Genomic DNA, 12,500 nt, shown 5'->3' on the forward strand with positions numbered 1-12,500 from the left:
GAAAGAAAATGGAATGTAACAGGCTGGATGAGATGCAAAGAAAACGGAGTAGTTAAAAGAAAATGGGATGGTAGTTCGAGTCGGAGGTCAACAAAGAATCAAAGGAAGGGTCTTGTGAAGAGCGTGGAGGAGGAGGAGGAGGAGGAGGAGTAAGGATAGAGAAGATAAGTGGAAGAGATGGAGATGGAGACGTAGGAGTAGAATTGAAGAAAGAAGAGGAGGAGGTAAAGGAGGAGGAGGTGAAGGAGGAGGGGAAGAGGAGGATGTGAAGGAGGGGGAAGAGGATGAGGTAAAGGAGGAGGGGGAAGAGGATGAGGTAAAGGAGGAGGAGGTAGAGGAGTATAGGTGGAGGAAGAAGAGGAGGACTAGGAGGAAGGATAAGAAGGATTAGGAAGAGGACGAGAGAGAGAAAATGTACAAGAAACAAAGGTGAAGAAGAGGAGGAGGGAGTGTGGAGGAATAGTGGGAAAGAAGAGAAGTATAGGCAGGAGGAGAAGGTTACGCTATTTTGAATAAAATCGTCTTGTTTTAACCAGAATGAAACCAACAGAATATGGTGAAAGAGTTGATGAACATGTTTTAAGATTAAGAATGCCATTAAAGTTACGTTTGAACGCTGTTCTTTAATATAATTTTGCGCCTTCATTTATTTAAATCCTTATTTATTTATTCGTTAGTATTCTTTTAAGTCTTTCTCTCGTTACATTTGAACGCTCTTCTTTAATATATTTTTGTGCCATCATATACTTAAATCCTTATTTATTTATCTATTTATTTATTTATTTATTCGTTAATATTCTTTCAAATCTTTCTCTCGTTATGGTTTTCTGTTGTCGGCCGTTGGAGTGAGCGATGCTGCCGACATGACGTCACCCTTCGAGTTTGGATCAATCAGAGCCAAGACGACACGAAAAAAGATGTGACTGTATAATCAAGAATACATTAGTCAACCTCAACAAGAGCGCATCTTCCACCTCCCCTTCTCACTCCTCCTCCTCCTCCTCCTCCTCTTCTTCCTTCTGTTTCTTCTTGTTTTATTTTTGTATTTTGACAATCGGGATGAATTTTAAACTCATGAGTAGGTAAACAGGAACTTGATCAATGTAATTAGATTGATTTCTCTTCATCCAGACTGGGGTCGGGGGTCTTGCCTTAAACTGAATAAAACCGTTTGTTCCCAGTGACCGGCAACATTTAAAAGGAGAGGAGGAGGAGGAGGTGGAAAAGGAAGAAGAGGAAGAGGAAGTCTATGTGACTTGATCTTCTAGGACGTCGTCTGTAACTAGTGCGACGTTGCCACGTGGACCTAGAAGGTGTCAGCCGCAACAGAATTGCAGCGAACTGTATGCGTAATAAAGCGAAAATAGGGGGGGGGGGGTTGGCTGCTGGGAACAGCGAGTAACAACGCACGAAGTGGGAAGAGGGGGAAGGTTAAGAGGGCGAATTTTGGCAGTAAAAGCTGCAGCATGGCCGGGTAGGGGGGAGGAGGAGGAGAAAGAAGAGGAGAGGGTACAGGCATTAACACAAAGCCCTACCCCTCATGTTGATTATTATATATATATATATATATATATATATATATATATATATATATATATATAATGCGACAAATTGATTAATAAGCTACCACATTGGGAATCGAACCCTTGCTTTGTTAGAAGCAGTCCCTCATGCAAGAGTTCGATTCCCAATGGTGTAGTTTGTGTGTGTATATATAATATATATATATATATATGTATATATATATATATATATATATATATATATATATATATATATATATGTTGCACTCGCTTTATTGGCCGAGAGGTTCCTGGTAGGAGACAACCCACACTGACAAGGAGCAAAGAACAGCTGTTTATAGGGGGGTGGGAGTAGGGGGGGTGAGAATGAAGGATTTAGTGATGGGAGAGTGTATGGGGGGGCGGGGGGATTTCGGGGTGGATGGGGAGGATAGAGGGCGGAAGGGGAGTTGAGGAAGGAAGGAGCTAATGTGGTGGGGTTGATTGCAGCTGTGGGCGTTTGATGATAGATGCAATTAGTCTTGCAATTACTTGAGGCAACGGTAAAAAAAATAATGACAACTGAAGGATGTGTGAAAGAAGAACAGAAGAATAGAACAAGAGAACAGTAATAAGAACATCAGGCAAGACAGGAGGAGTCCGGTGTGTGTGTTGGCACTAGGGGTAGTGGTGGGGACGAAGATTTAGCTTTAGAATGTCCGCTGCAGGACCCACGGCCTATCCACTTGGGGGTTGATACAGCCTTTGTAACTCACCATAGCAACTTATGTATTCCATTATTATTATTATTATTATTATTATTATTAATCGTATTATTTTATTATTATTGTCATTATTATTATTATTATTATTGTTGTTGTTTTGTTGTTAACTCATAGATTCATAAGGGTATTGTTTGAAAAATAGTTGGTATAGTCGTAGTAGTAGTAATTTGACTACTATTATTAATTGTAATCGGGCCATCCAAAGGCAGAATTGATCTTTTTCACCATTCAGGTCCACAGCGATAGGAATGATGTTAAAGCAAACAGTAGATAGTCGTAGTCCAGTAGTACTGGTGACGATAGTAACATTGGACAGTGGGTTTTGGAATAATTAATTTGCGACAATTCGAAGTCAATGAAAAAAAGTCTCCTTCCTGTGAACATACAAGTATTGTCGCTTCTTTTGATTGATTTAGATTGAATAATCTAATTATGTTTATACACGAATTTCAATTAAGTATCAGAACTATAACAACATTTAATTAAATCGATATCTAAGGGTACATCCACACGCGTTGTCAAGCAAACGTCACCAACATGTCTGCAACCAAAGAAGGAACAAGCTGCCAACATGTTTGGAACATTAGTGCTCAGATCCTGCTTGTTGCCCTGGTTTGTATCATGTTGACTGCTTGTGTGTACTCATTGATTCACCTTTGCAATCAGCACATGTTTACGGTCATCCTATCACTGTTGCAAACATGTTGCAGACATGTTTGATACATGTTGCAAACTTGCTGGATACATGTTGGAGACATGTTGTAGACTTGCTGGATACATGTTGGAAACATGTTGCAAACTTGTTTAATAGCATGTGTGGACGTGTTCTAAAGCAGAAGGCAGCTTTTCTCACCCCTTCCATGTCACAGACACGCGCCCACGCACTTTTATTATCCCGCACACGGTCACACACATGAAACACACATGTTGGATACATAACACTTTCAAACTCACGATAGTCTAGACATAAAAAACTGACTCATGGTTTGTCCTACTGTCTTTGTTGTTATTGTAATACCATTTTGCTCACGAGATATCACGTTTCTTGTGAGAGGATCACCGGAAACTCGTAACGTACTCACGAAACGTAGTCATCAATGATGTATTTTACATCCTCTGTGTTCCAGCGTGTGTCAGTTTGGAACGTCAGAGGGATGGAAAGGACGTATGGATTCGCACGAGGAGAATTGTGCTTAATCGACCTTATGTACGGACGGAATAGGTCTGATAATTGCTTGCCCGGTCCAGAAGCGTACCGCGGTAAGGGGTGTAGCCCATAAACCTTTAGGGTAATTAAGGGGTTTCCTCCAGCTGACTGAAATCGTCTTATGATAACCTGAATGAATAGGGAAAACCATTGACATATGATGATGATGTGGTTTAACGTCGCAAATTCTCCCCCTATCGGGAGGCTAGAATGGTGCCCCTTACAGAAGACTCTGTAGCGTGGGATTTAATGACCCATGACCCTCGCCGGTGGCAGGGTTCGAACCACAATCAATACCCTATCCTGCTCGGCCAGCGAGGTTTCACTGACATATACGGTATATAACCACACAAAAACGGCGCATATAAATACGCACACACACACGTGCACACACATGCTCACCTACACGGATACACACGATTCAGAATGTTCACATAAGCATGTGCGTTGACTCACACACGCACATGCGTGAACATGTACACATGTGCACAAACATGTACGTCTCTGTTTCTTTTACACAGTTGGATACAGAAGTTCCTGGAATGCGATAGAGGTCAAAAATGGATAGATTTGTCTCCTTGATTCGCCCTTATTGCCAAGGAGTCAAGATTTGGTAGCATGGCTTGAGGAGAGTTCCAATTGTAGAAATTTTGTTCACATCTTCCTAAGTGGATCAGGTTTCTGTGTCCGAAAGAACGGACCACTGGGCAAGTGTAGACATCTTCGGGTGAAATTGAAGTCATCAACTGTGAACTCTCCTCCCCCCTCTCTCCCTCCTCTCTCCTCTCCCCCTCTCTCTCGCTCCTTTCCCTCCCTCCTCTTCCCCTATCCCTCGCTCCTCTCCCTCCTCTCCCTCCCCTCCTTCCTCTCCCTCCCCCCCCCACCCTCCCTCCTCTCCCACTCCCACTCCCTCCTTTCCCCCTCTCCCACTCCCTCCTTTCCTCCTCTCCCTCCCTCCTCTCCCCCTCCCCTCCCCTCTCTCCCTTTCTCCCTCCCTCCTCTCCCCCTCCCCGCCCTCTTCTCCCCCTCTCCCCCCCGCTTCTCGGACAATGATTGCTTGGTAATGACGGAAATATTTCTTCCTCACATGATTACCGAACGGTTGTTTGCTTGGCTCTGAATGTTAATTCCCCATTCCACCTTTCGGGCCAAGGTGGAAGAAAGTGGAAGAGCTCCGTAATGAGAGGGACTCAGCTCGGCGTCCACTCCGGCAGGAAAGGCGCCAGAATTAATACCTTTTCTTAAAAAGAAAAGAAAAAAAAAGTGTGTGTGTGTGTGTGTGTGTGTGTGTGTGTGTGCGTGCGTGTGTGTGCGCACTTTCAAGCATTCATGCCAACAGTCGCCCGCATTACAAGCGCTTATTCCAGTTCGTGTTCACGGCTTGCTGGTGTTGTGGCTAACATCGAAGGTTGCTAGCGCCGCAGGTCCAAGTTCGCGCCTGTATCAGTCCGTGAACAGCTTCACAGTACTGTAAGCCGTTACTGTTCCGATTGGCAATATATATATATATATATAAATATATATGTATATATATATATATATATATATATATATACATAAATATATATATATATGTATATATATAAATATATATATACATATAAATAAACATATATATATATATATAAATATATATATGTATATATATAAGTATATATATTATATATATATATGTATATATATAGAAATATATATATATATGTATATATGTATATACATATATGTATATATATATATATGTACATATATATGTATATATAATATGTATATGTATGTATATATATAATATATATGTATATATAATATGTATATGTATGTAATATGTATATGTATGTATATGTATGTATATATATGTATATATATATGCATATGTATGTATGTATATGTATGTATGTATATGTATTTATATATATATGCATGTACGTATGTATACATATATGTATACATACAAATATATATATATATATATATATATATATAATTTCTGTCCTTGCTGCCATCCTTGACCACCAGAACAACTATTCTTCAGTGTCATAGTGCCAGCGAAACCTTGCGTTAACATTTCACTATTCATTTGGAATCGTTCGTACGAAATAACCTCGTGCTCTCGTTCTCTCTCTCTCTCTCTCTCTCTCTCTCTCTCTCTCTCTCTCTCTCTCTCTCTCTCTCTCTCTCTCACATCATCGCCTGTGTCAGCCTCTTTAGTTATTGATCACCTGCGTTATTCCTCCCCGACCCTCATAGTTGTATGTATTTTAATAAACCCATGAATACGTATACGTATTAATTGTATAGAATGTCTGTGCGGCAGCGGCGCCATTGTCCAAAGGTTAGAAGCTCCGATGAACTGCAGTTCATAACAAGAATATACAATAACATACACACACGTATGTGTGTATATATATGCATATTTACGTGTGAGAGAGACGGGGAGAGTGCGCACAGCTGACCACCATATATATATATATATATATATATATATATATATTATGTATGTATGTGTGCATGGTATATATGTATCATATGTATATATAATATGTGTGTGTGCATCCATTCATACAAAGATTATGTATACATATGTACATATTTACGTACAAGTATGTTTACATTCAAACATACACACACATAGACATATGCACATACGTACATATACATACAAACGTAACACGCATACGTACATAGACATATACATACATACATACATACATACTAGCGGGGACCTGATCACATTTGATCTACTGGATCCGTTCGTACAAAAGCCTAATCACTGTTGTGAGATGAAATCAGCAAAGGGTATTTGCATATTTCTTATCGTTATTGCTTACTTATCACTAATCCATCGTACAAACAGGCTCGAGCTCAGTCTCCTCCCTAATGGACCCTTCTGCCACGCGCCTTCATAAAACATCAACTCCGCCTGTGAGCGCGAAACCCGAAACCGCTCTCGACCCGCCCGGCAGGAGCGGGTCGCTCGGCAAAAGCAAAACTTGACGATAATCGGATCGACTCAGTCGCCACGCGGTTCTTCGTCAGAGGAGAACTTTTGTGTCTGGCTGGAGGATGGGAGGGTGGGAGGGGGGGAGGGGGTTTTGTTTATGGACAGCCCCTGTGGTTGGAAAGGTCTTTGTCTGTCTGTCTGTATGTCTGTTGCTCCCTCCGCCTGCAGTATTGTATAGCAGGATACTTTTTTTTTTTTTTTTTTAACGTTTGAACGAATGGGGACTAACTGGGAGCTTACCTACAACCATCTCCTCGTCCTCCTCCTCCTCCTCCTCGTCGTCCTCTTCCTCCTCCTCCTCCTCGTCCTCCTCCTGGATAACCCTTTCGAACGCCTCCGTCCAGGTTCTTCGGAGAGTAAACAAACTTAATCAGGACGGCGCGAAACGGTTCTTTGACCGAGCCGGGGCCTCGTCCGTATGTTTGCCGACAGGAATCACTTGTTATTGTAGTCGGGAGCTCCCTTCCGGACACGCGCGCGCCGCGGGCCCGGACAAAGAGAGCGCGTGTTCCCGGGACAGGTCCCGGAGCCGCAGTTTCCGGTTGCCCTTATTCCCCGCCGATTATTTTCCCGCCAAAACTGCGCTTCAAGAGCTTCTGGGAGATCCTGCAAGAGAAGAGGATGTCGGAAAGGTTCTTCTTGCGTAAGTAAAGGATCTGGGGGATGTCGCTGAGGTCTTCTGGGGTTAAAAGGACCCAGAAGGAGGTCGTGGTGGGAAGCTGGGAGTCGGCACGTGGCACACGTGGCACGCGTGCCGTGTCAGAAGAGACGCAAGAGTCTCCGAGGCTTTCAGAGGGTCTCTGGAAGCCTTCGGAGGGAAGGCTCTTTTGTTGCGTGTTAAGCCCCGGGAAAAAAAGGAAAGCGGACGCTGATGAGATTTTCATTCGGTGATATTTGCCCGCAGGGGCGCTCTCGTAGGATCTTTGGCGAAGAACAGATGCCAGGCGGAGGAGGAGGAGGAGGAACGGTTTGTGTGTGTGTGTGTGTGTGTGTGTGTGTGTGTGTGTGTGTGTGCTGGTGTTCGGTGGGTTTTTGTATGTATTAGTTAGTTTGTAATTAATATTTTGTGTATATGATTGTGGTAATGCAACTTTAAGGAAATGTGTTTTTGTGTAATTCCGAAGTATCGTGGATCAGGTTTAAATGTCCGCAGTGGAAGGTACGTGCGTATGTGTGTGTGTGTGTGTGTGTGTGTGTGTGTGTGTGTGTGTGTGTGTGTGTGTGTGTGTTAAGTAAGGAAGAATGTGTTCTGGTGTTCGATGGTGTTTTGTATGTAGTAGTTTGTAATTAATATTTTGTGTATATGATTGGGGTAATGCAACTTTAAGGAAATGTGTTTTTGTGTAATTCCGAAGTATTGTGGATCAGGTTTAAATGTCCGCAGTGGAAGGTACGTGTGTGTGTGTGTGTAATATTCTTGGTGATTATTTTATATACGTATCTCTACACTAATAACTTTAGAGTGAAAGGCGTTATCGTGAAAAAACTGATAAATATACAAGTAAATAGATGAATAAATGAATGAATACGCCTTAATACAACAAATGCTGACTGAAAAATGTTTTGTTGGTCAGGATATTCTGTCCACGATCTGAACTAGCCGTCGTCGTCACCATCATTACTGTCGTCGTCACTATCACCATATGGTCGTCACTGTCGCTCGTACCACCATCAACATCATCATTGTCACTCTCACCATCATCTCAAACAGCATATCACTATTTTATCACCATCATCGTATCAGTCTTCGTTATCATCAACATCACCGACATAACCATAACCAACACCATCACCACCACCATCATAATCATCATCATTATCATCACTAACACCATCATCATCGTTACAACCACCACTATCATAATCATTATCATCATCATCACTGCCACCATCACTAACAGTCACAACCTTGGTGAAGAAGAAAAAAAAAAGAAGAAAAAAAAAAATATATTGAAGACTCCATTTCAACGAGGGTTCATAATGGAACTGAACCATTCAGCACTATTCTCCTTACTATAGTAACACTGTTGACTGGCGTTCTCTTGTACCTTTGAGTGTCCCAGACTATCCCTCTCTTTGGGTTTAACGGTGGTATTCTAAAAAAAAAAAAAAAAAAAAAAAAATCCTTATATAAATCTTAAGAATCTTTTTAAGAAAAAATCTTTCCATATATAAATCCTTGGAAGGGAAAGAATTTTTTAAGGATACCACCGTAATTTTTTTTGGGGTAAATAAGGTTTGAATAGTTTAATCACAATAACTGTGAAAGGATTAAGATGACGTGACTTGCAAGCAACGTCCGTAATCACATCTAAAGGCGACGTGACGTCATATCGATTTCGACGTTGTTTTCGACAAAGTGGAGAGGCTTTGTATACTTGGGCTGGGTTGCAACCATTATATGTATATATATTTTTGTTAATTATTATTATTATTATTACTATTATTACATTCATTATTATTGTTGTTATTGTTCTTCTTCTTATTATTATTATCATTGTTGCTGTTGTTATAACCCGCTCGATGGCTGAATGGGTTAGAGCGTCACTACTTGTGGCGGAGGTCGAGGAACGGTAGTTCGAACCATACCGCCTGCGAGATGGACCAAGGGCATAGTTCTTTAGATACCATGCTACAAAATCCTCTGTAAGGAGCACCGGCCTAGAATCCTGATAAGGAGAGTTCAAGACGTTAGACCGAATCAGTCAACTATTATTATTATTATTATTATTATTATTATTACAACTACTACTACTACTACTACTACTATTGTTATTATTTGTAATAGGCTTTGATTGCAAGATTTTTTTTTTTTCGTAACCATGTGCAGGGGTCGAGTGCCTCTTTGTTTTTCGTACACTAATTCGGGGCCCGGTTGTGAATATAATATACGGCGTGTAAGACGATACTCTGTTGCCATGGTTACCCCCACCCCGCCATTATAAACAAGGACGATTTGATTAATCATTATCGTAGACCGAAACCGCCTGTCTCAAATTAACTTTAACACTGATTAAAATTCTCTGGAATTAAACAGAATCACATCTATAGAGTGCGTCACCTCTTTGTAGCGCTGAACGCTGGAGTGAAGTGTCTGAACCCAAGGACGCTTATATGAATATTACATCGAGGGGACATATGGGCAGCACCGATCCCGGGACTCTTGCATAGCCCATGACGCTATCGGCTGAACCGGTCTGTACTTGGGTCAGTATCCCGGTACATACATACTGTACATACATACATACATGGCCAAACCATAATCAAGGAATCATAGGCAATAGGTCATCATCTAAATCTCATAGTGAATGGAATGGTATTAATATTCGTAATAATGCTTAATTTCTTACCCTCGTTTACAGGAATGAATATACGTGTGTGTGTGTGTGTGTGTGTGTGTGTGTGTGCGTGCGTGTGTGTGTGTACATATGTATGTACTCGTTTATCCTCAAGTATCATCTAACGTCCTCTAAGATGGATAGAGCCATCTAACGATATCAATAACAAACTCCTCAAGTGACCCAGCTTCATCACAACGATCCTTGAAAGGGTCACTGAAGCTGTTGACCCAAGGACGCGTGTCAGCATCCTACGTAGCCCTCCGAGATGCAGTGATTTAGGGTTGCTGGGCGAAGTAGTAGCCGCTGCCGTGATGGACTGTGTTAAGCCAAGATGCTACGATAAGGTAATGCCTCGCAAAGCTGGATAAGCCCCATTATCGTACAGTGGGGGGGGTTCGTTTTCCCATAGAGGGAGCTGGCGTAGAGAAACACTCCCCCTCTTCCTTCTCCCCCTCTCCCCCTCTTCCTTTCTCCCCCGGATCCCCCTTCTCACCCGGAAGCTGTCGCTCCTCGTGAAGTGCGACAGGAGGCAAGTGCGAGGAGACTTCAACTTGAAGGAGGTGCAGTGGGAAGAAGGAACTGGGCGAAAACGGGAGTAGTACATTTGTAAGCGCGTGCGTACACACACACACACACACACACACACACACACACACACACACACACACACACACACACACACACACACACACACACAATGGGAAATATTGCCACCATCATATGCGGACAACAACGCTATGCACATTATGCACTTGAATTAGAATAGTTTTAAGATTTGAATAATATATTGCCAGTGTATCGTTGTTCACTTAACAAACCGTTTATTATTATTATTGTTTTATTATCATCACTATTATTATAATTATTATGTATATTAAATTCGTTATTATTATCATTATTATTATTATTATTCACACACACACACACACACACACACACACACACACATAGCATATTATTGTTATAATACTTATCTACTGTGTTATAATACTCTGTCTATTGTGTAAAAGTGCTTAAAATGCCTACTATAGTCCATTGGACGTTGTTATCACTCTAGGCCACGCCCATGGCGGTACTTTAGTGGCGCCATCTCCCCCCTATAGTGATTATTATCACGTCAAATCCGCCGCCTCACTCTCCCGCCGACAATGAGGTGTGGACTCGTCGATCCATCGCGGAACGGAAATCGTCGCTTCTTATCGTCTTCAGAATGGGACTCCTTCAAACACTGACCGAAGCTTTCTGATATATATATATATATATATATATATATATATATATGGTGTATGTTAAAGGCAGATTAAACATTTTAAGAAGCTCTGCCATGGGATTCGAACCCTGGCCTCGTGATTATCGACGCACGGGCCAGGGTTCGAATCCCATGGCAGAGCTTCTAAAAAAGTTCATATATATATATATATATATATATATATATATATATATATGTGTGTGTGTGTGTGCGTGTGATTTTTCGTTTTATTTGTATATTTATTTAATTTTTATTTATTTTTTTATTTTATTTTTTTACTCATTTTGTCAGAGATCTTAAGATCGGCACGTGGTATGTGATACGTGTATTCCTATTCAAAACAACATCGATGAAAAGCGAAACTAAAGAAATCTGCTCAGATTCGGTGTGACAGTATCAAGGACTACAAAGAAAGAACGCGCTGACAGGAGACCTTTTGGTCCATAACTAGGTCGGATGCGAATAAAAAAAAAATACATATATATATTTATATATATATATATATATTCAATTTTATTTTATATATATATATATATATATATATATATATATATATATATATATATAGATAAGTGAATAAATAACATAGATAATGATAAATAATAAATAAATATATAAATAACCCCCGTAACAACGAGGAAGTGCCTTAACGACGAGGAATTCAATGGTTTGACGCCAGTTGGAAGAGGTACCAAACAGCCGCGCGCAAGTGAGTTAAGAGTGTTTGGGCCCGGATTCTTACTGTGCATCAGTACAAGGTTGTTATCAAATTGAAATTCCTCTCTGACTACCAGCCTCTTTCTCTTTCTCTCTCACTCCACCCCTCTCTCTCTCTTCTCTCTCTCTCCCCCCTCCCTCCCTCTCTCTCCTTCCCTCCCTCCCCTCCCTCTCTCTCCTTCCCTCCCTCTCTCTTTCCCTCCCTCTCCCTCCCTCCCTCTCTCTCCTTCTCTCTCCTTCTCTCTCCTCGTCCTCTCTCTCTCTCTTTCTCTCTCTCTTTTTCTCTTTCTTTGCATATTTACTCCAGAGACCGTGAACCCTCGACAAGCGTCGTGGCCATAGGGTGGGCGCGGTATCTACAGTATTGTACGCCCACAGCGAGGGTGGGCGTTCCCTTAGCGCGTGTTGGTGTTTGCTGATGCCGCCCAGATAGCGCGGGGTGCGCCCCTAAAAGCCGCCCCCCCCCCTTTCGACCGCCTCCAAATCCGCCCGAGCTGATGTTGGACGAGGATCGGGCACATGCATGCACGTGTGTGTGTATTTGTGTGCGTGTGTGTGTTTGTTTGGTGTGTTTGTGTCCACCTGTCAATTTTTGTGTATGCATGTGTACACGCTTGTATTTGTGTATGTGTATGTATGTTAGTGTGTTTGTGTCAATTTTTCAAACTTTGGTGTATGCATGTCAAAGTGCACGCTTGCAT

The 12,500-nt window shown here is 41.6% G+C and overlaps 1 protein-coding gene across 8 annotated transcripts in view; it reads right to left on the reverse strand.

Moving 5' to 3' along the window:
* kn (EBF transcription factor knot) overlaps nucleotides 1-12,500 on the reverse strand; it is a 413,486-nt gene that overhangs the window by 305,749 nt on the left and 95,237 nt on the right. The window lies entirely within an intron of this gene.

The sequence above is a fragment of the Oratosquilla oratoria genome, chromosome 18, assembly GCF_046742065.1.
Source record: "Oratosquilla oratoria isolate Oo_2021 chromosome 18, ASM4674206v1, whole genome shotgun sequence".
Lineage (NCBI taxonomy): Eukaryota > Metazoa > Arthropoda > Malacostraca > Stomatopoda > Squillidae > Oratosquilla > Oratosquilla oratoria.